We start from the raw sequence: 6,157 nt of genomic DNA, 5'->3' as shown, positions 1-6,157 counted from the left end.
TAGGGTGATCAAAAATATGGGAGGAGTGGAGAGTGAGTGCATAGCCCAGCTGTGGGGTATGAAATAAGGCTGGGAGAGAAGGGCCCTTTGGAGCATAAAGGGAGTGCAAATGGCTACCCCGTTCTGAGCATTTACTATGAATTATTTTAAGTACTTTATAGACATGAACTTATTTGAAGATTCTATTATCAACCTCGTATTCCAGATAAGGTTACCCACTGAGCCCAGGTCCACCCTGGACTTCCAAAAGCCCTTTCTTTTTTCCCCCTGAGCTGTCCAGTTCTTGCCCAGGGGAAGGCTGGAGTTTGGAGCCCACAGCCAATGCTAGTGCCTCTAGCCATTGGCTGCAGTTTCTCATCTCCCACTGGTCAGAGCCTACTGGGACTTTATGGACCCTTGTGAAAGTAGGCAGAGGGGTATTACACCCATGGGTGTGTCCACTCCCCACTTCACAGCCAGGGAATGTTCAGACGTCCACTCAGCAAGGCAAGGGGTCAGAGCTCAAGGCTCCTCAATTCCAGGGCAGGGTTTAAAGTTGCCCCATCTTTCTTCTTCCATGTTGGTCTAGGGTTATATAAAGGCACAGCTCAAATGAGGCAACTCCTATGCATTCTGCAGAACCCCAGCTTAAACACCCCCACCTGACATCTAGGAAGCCTTTCCATCTTCCCAAGCAGACACCTCACTCCTGGCTCTGCCCACACCCCCACCTCCACCCCAGTGCCTCCCTTTTCCCCAGCCCTGACCACTCTCAGGGGTCTGAGAGCTATGTGCTTGTTTTCCCCCTACTTCCCCAAACTCAGGAACCCCTCCTGCATGGCCTAGCGCTGGCTGCTCGCTTGGGGCCAGCAGAAAGCATTGGTTTCATGAATAAGTCTTGTGCAACCATCTCACTGTACAGGTGGGAAAACTGTGGCCCAGGGAGAGGCCCTCAAGAGTCTCTAGGTCACATGAGGAGGTCGGGGGCGCTAGAACAGGGCAGGAGGGCGTCCCAAGTTCTTGGGTGGAAGGAAACCTGTGTGTAATTTTTCTGAGGGGGGCTCACCGCCAAGGTAACCGAGGCTCAGAGGTCACCTACGAGCCCTGGCCAGCAGGAGGGGACAGGCCTGGCTGGTGGCCCAGCAGCTCGGCTAGGGGGGCGGTAGGCAGAGGTTGGCGAAGTCGGAAGCCAAAGGCTTGGCCTCCCCGAGGGAGCCGCTTTCCCGGCCCGGGTCGGATCAATGGGCTGTAATTATACCGCGCCGGGCCCGGAGCCGACGGGGAGGGAGCGGGCGCTGGCAGGAGAGAGGCGGCGGGCGGGGGAGCGCGGGTCGGAGAGGGACCCACGTTACTTTGATTGACAACCCGGGCGAGCGCCGCGCAGGAGCTTCTGGGGCTCGTAGTCTTTCGTAGAACCCCTGTTCCAGTCTACTCTCCCGCTCGCGCCCGGGGAAACTGAGGCGCGGGGACCAGCAACCCCCTCTCCTCGCCTACCCCTGGGCCCATTCCTCCCCATCCGACCTGAAGACAGAAACTGAACCATGCTGGGACCCTCCGGGCTCGAGTGAGAGTCTCAGTTCTTCCCCGAGCGTCCGCAGTGACTTAACGTCTCTACCTCAGTTTACCTATCTGCGAAAGAGGGCGAAAGACGCTAGTCGGTCCAGCTTGCTGGCCTGGCTTTTGCAAGGTAGTATGTTGGACGAGGGACTCTTGTTTTTAAAGGAAGACCCGCCAGGCTTAGGTGGTGGATCGCTTCTCCCTGTTTTTTGGATACTAACCGAGCCGGAGATTTCCCCCCCCCCACCCCGCCCCAAACCCGCCAGGATCAGGCGTCCACGAGGGTCTCAGTTCTCTTAGGGAGGGGGAGCCACACTCTCCATACCCCGCTGGGAGTGCCTCGCCGCCTTCCGATTGGCCCAGCCGATCCTAGCGCCTTCTGCCATTGGTTGCCGGTTCCTTGATCCCCGTTGGCCAGCGCTCATTGTGACGTCACGGACCCATGTGGGAGCTCCGCGGGCTGATTGGCTGGTGCGCCCAGCCAACCACCGCGGAGAAAGGAATTTCCACAGTAGCTGGGGCGGTGAGGCTGATTTAAGGTGGTCTGAGCAATCCCGTGTCCCAGGGCTGCTTCTCAGCTTTTTACTTTAAAAAAAAAAAAAGCAAAAACATCCACATCATAAAAACCCAGCCAGGAACCGGGGCTGCGTCTTTCTGTACAGTGGGAGGGGAGAGATCAAAAGCTAAACCCCTTTCCCCAGTTTTGCACCTTCCCCCTGGGTTTTGCAGATGGGGAAACTGAGACCCCAGAGGAGTGCGGCTTTGAAGCCCTGTATGGCAAATGAGTTAGCTGGGGAAAGCCTTCCCGGAGAAATGAAAAGGTTGTGCTAGACTGCCCAGGCTGTAACTCATGCCTGGCAGTCCTTTCCCTGCCTCCTGCTCTGGCCAGATGTGGCATTTCAGTAAGTTATCAAGTAAGTGCTGCCTAGGGGCCCCCCTGAAACTGTGCACCTCAGATTGGGACTTGAACCCACGTGGCTGGGACTCAAACCCGGCCAAAACCCACACTCTTCCAACTGAGATCACACACCTGGTTTCAGGACTTAATGAAGCTCAGGTTCTTTTTTTTTTTAAGTTTTATTTTTATTTTATTTATTTATTTTATTTGTTTATTATTTTTGGCTGCATTGGGTCTTCGTTGCAGCCCGCGGGCTTTCTCCAGTTGCAGCGAGAGGGGGCTACTCTTCATTGTGGTGTGCGGGCTTCTCACTGCAGTGGTTTCTCTTGTTGTGGAACACGGGCTCTAGGCACGCGGGCTTCAGTAGCTGTGGCTCACGGTCTCAGTAGTTGCGGCTCGCGGGCTCTAGAGTGCAGGCTCAGTAGCTGTGGCGCACGGGCTTAGTTGCTCCCGGCATGTGGGATCTTCCCGGACCAGGGCTCGAACCCGTGTCCCCTGCACTGGCAGGCAGATTCCTAACCACTGTGCAACCAGGGAAGCCCCGAAGCTCAGGTTCTTGATGTCTCAACGCAGAAAGAATTCAGTGAGAGACAAGTGATAGGTAAGAAGTGGATTTATTTAGAGAGAAACACACTCCACAGAGTGTGGGCCATCTCAGAAGGTGAGGAATGCACCAGGCTATGGGGTTGTCAGTTTTTATAGGAGTGGGTAATTTCATAGGCTAATGAGGGGGAGGAGTATTCCAGTTATTTCGTGAAGGGGTGGGGATTTCCAGGAATTGGGCCACTGCCCACTTTTTGATCCTTATGGTTGGTCTTGGAATTGTCATGGCGCCTGTGGGTGTGTCATTCAGCTTGTTGATGTGTTACAGTGAGCATACACTGAGGCTCAGGGTCTACTGGAAGTTGACTTGTCCGACTTATCTGCCATCTTGGACCCATTTGGTTGTAATCAGTTTATGTCATGTCCTCAGGCTATGTCATTCAAGGTTGTGCCCTGCCCCCTCCCCTCCTGTTTCATCCCCATCTCACAGACTGCTGAGCCTCCCCAAATTCTCAAAGCTGCTCCCCAAACGGGTTGCTGCTGCTCAGAGCAAATCATCTCCTCCTTCCTGGCAGATTACACACACTAAGAGGTGTGTGTGTGTGTGTGTGTGTGTGGTTTTGTGGCTTCTCAGGCAATCCACAAATCTGTATTTACCCTCCCCTGTGGAGTGTGCCTGGCTGAGGGATCTAAACACTGATGGGTAAAAGTCCCCTCTTCCAGGAAGCCTTCTCTGAACTCACCAGGTAGAGCTCCTGTTCACCCTCTGGGTCCTTTAGGCCCTGGGCACAGTTTTCCTGGCACTGATTAGGTGGGCCTGCGGTGTGTCCTCAGCTCTGTCCCACCCACCTTAGGAACCTCCCAGGCTAGGCCTGGGGCTGGTCCTCGCCAGGGCCCCATCATCTTCCCCACGAAGAGGTGTTTATAGAATAAATACCCATGTACCTGCCAACTTTAAACAGTCTGTGTGTGGAAGGGGAGATGCCTTTCGGAGAAGCTGCCTGGAGGAGGTGCCTTTTGGGTTGGGCTTTGACAGAATGGATTTTCTCCAGGCAGAAAAGGAGAGGGAGGGAATTCTCGAAAGAGATAACAACATAAACAAAGACCCAGAGGTGGAGAGGAACACAGATTAGGTAATCTGGCTGATGTGGCCAGAGCAGAGAGTGTTTGAACCGGTGGAGGGAAGTGAAGCTGGGCTGGGCCAGGTGGTGCAGGGCATCTGATGCCTAAAGATCTGGAACTTTGTCCCAAGGACCATAGGAAGCCATGGGAGGGTTTTAGGTGAGGGAGGGCCAGACTCAAACAGAAGGTGACAATAGTGAAAGCTGCTCAGAGTGAGAAGGTGGCTTGAGGTCCAGATGGGAGAGGATGAAGGGCTGGTGCAGGTAGGGGGCTGTGTGAATGGGGAGCAGGGTTGCATGGCAGGAGAAGGGGAGAAAAGAGGCTATGCTGATGCTCTGTCCTGGGGGATCAGGGTGGACTGGGGCCTGACAGGGTGAGGGACAGGTCTGGGCAGAGGTGCTGCATCTAGTGGCCTGGGGAACATCCAAGGGGACATCCATTAGTTGGTGGCTCTACTCACAGGGCTGGGTCTCAGGGTAGGACCAGGAGTGGATCCAGAGCTTGGAACCATCTCCATGAAGGTGATGCCTGAAGCCTCCAAGAGAACGTGGTGGCTCAGAGCCTGGGCAACCGGAGGTGTGGGCAAAGGTGACATTCAGGTGACTAGGCTAGGAGGACCAGCCCTCAGAGAGGAAGGAGGGCCAACAGATCAGGAGGGCATGGGGGCAGGGAGAGGAAAGGCTGCTCTGGGCAGAGCTGCGAGATGAGGGTCAAGAAGGAGCTGTTGAACTTGAAGAGATGGAAGGCTTTTTTTTGTTTGTTTGGCTGCATTGGGTCTTTTTTTTGTTGTTTTTGCGGTACGCGGGCCTCTCACTGTTGCGGCCTCTCCCGTTGCGGAGCACAGGCTCCGGACGCGCGGGCTCAGCAGCCATGGCTCATGGGCCCAACCGCTCCGCGGCATGTGGGATCTTCCCAAACCAGGGCAAGAACGCGCGTCCCCTGCATCGGCAGGCGGACTCTCAACCACTGCGCCACCAGGGAAGCCCTGCATTGGGTCTTTGTTGCTGCACGCGGGCTTTCTCTAGTTGTGGTGATCAGGGGCTACTCTCGTTACAGTGCATGGGCTTCTCATTGTGGTGGCTTCTCTTTTTGCAGAGCATGGGCTGTAGGCGCGCAGGCTTCAGTAGTTGTGGCGTGTGGGCTCAGTAGTTGTGGCGCACGGGCTTGTGGGATGATCCCAGCGTCTGGGATCTTCCCAGACCAGGGCTCGAACCCGTGTCCCCTGCATTGGCAGGAGGATTCTTAACCGCCGTGCCACCAGGGAAGCCCCAGAAGGAGGGCTTCTGTCAAGAGAAGGCCCAGGAGAAGACAGAGGCTCTAAAGGAGAAGAGGATGAGGAAGGGGTACCACTGCTTGGACTAGTGGCCCAGAGAGGGGACCTGTTGTCTTCCCAGGGGAGGTAAGGCACCTCCTGGAAAGGTTTTGGAATTAGGAATTCACAGATGCCCCCAAACTTGGAATGATGAACCTTCGGCATCATGGAATTGTGGAACCCCCTGTTTCTTAGAATTCTCCAGCAGGAGTGTGGCCAGTGATTTCTGGTTTTAGCTGAATCTGCTGTTTCTTCTTCTCACGCCAGTGCCTGTTCATTTACTGAGCACTTATTGTATGCCAGTCTCTGCAGGCACCAAGATGGGCTCTGTCCCTACACAACCTAGCGAGGGAACCAAATAATGAGTACAACAACCCAAGAAGAAACACAATCATGTCAAAACAAAACACAAACGGAAACAAACTCTGATAGGACCTAGAAAGAGAGAGAATAGGAGGCAGTGTTTGAGAATTACAGGGTGGAGTGGGTGAGCACTGCTTAGATGGGTGGCCGGGAAGGGCCTTTCTGAGGAGATGACATCTGAGCTGAGACCTGAATGACTGAGAAGCAAGGGAACAGCATTCCAGGTAAAGGGAGCAGGAAGTGCAAAGGCCCTGGGGCAGGACTGTACCAGGTGAGCAGGAGAAGCCTGAGCAGCTGGAGCAGAGTGAATGAGGGTGAAAGTGAAGGAAGTTGGGATCAGGGAAGGGAGGGTGGGGAGGGGGTTTGTGCAGGGCCTTGTGGGA

Source organism: Pseudorca crassidens, chromosome 3, assembly GCF_039906515.1.
Source record: "Pseudorca crassidens isolate mPseCra1 chromosome 3, mPseCra1.hap1, whole genome shotgun sequence".
NCBI classification, from domain to species: Eukaryota; Metazoa; Chordata; class Mammalia; order Artiodactyla; family Delphinidae; genus Pseudorca; species Pseudorca crassidens.
This window is presented reverse-complemented; position numbering follows the sequence as displayed.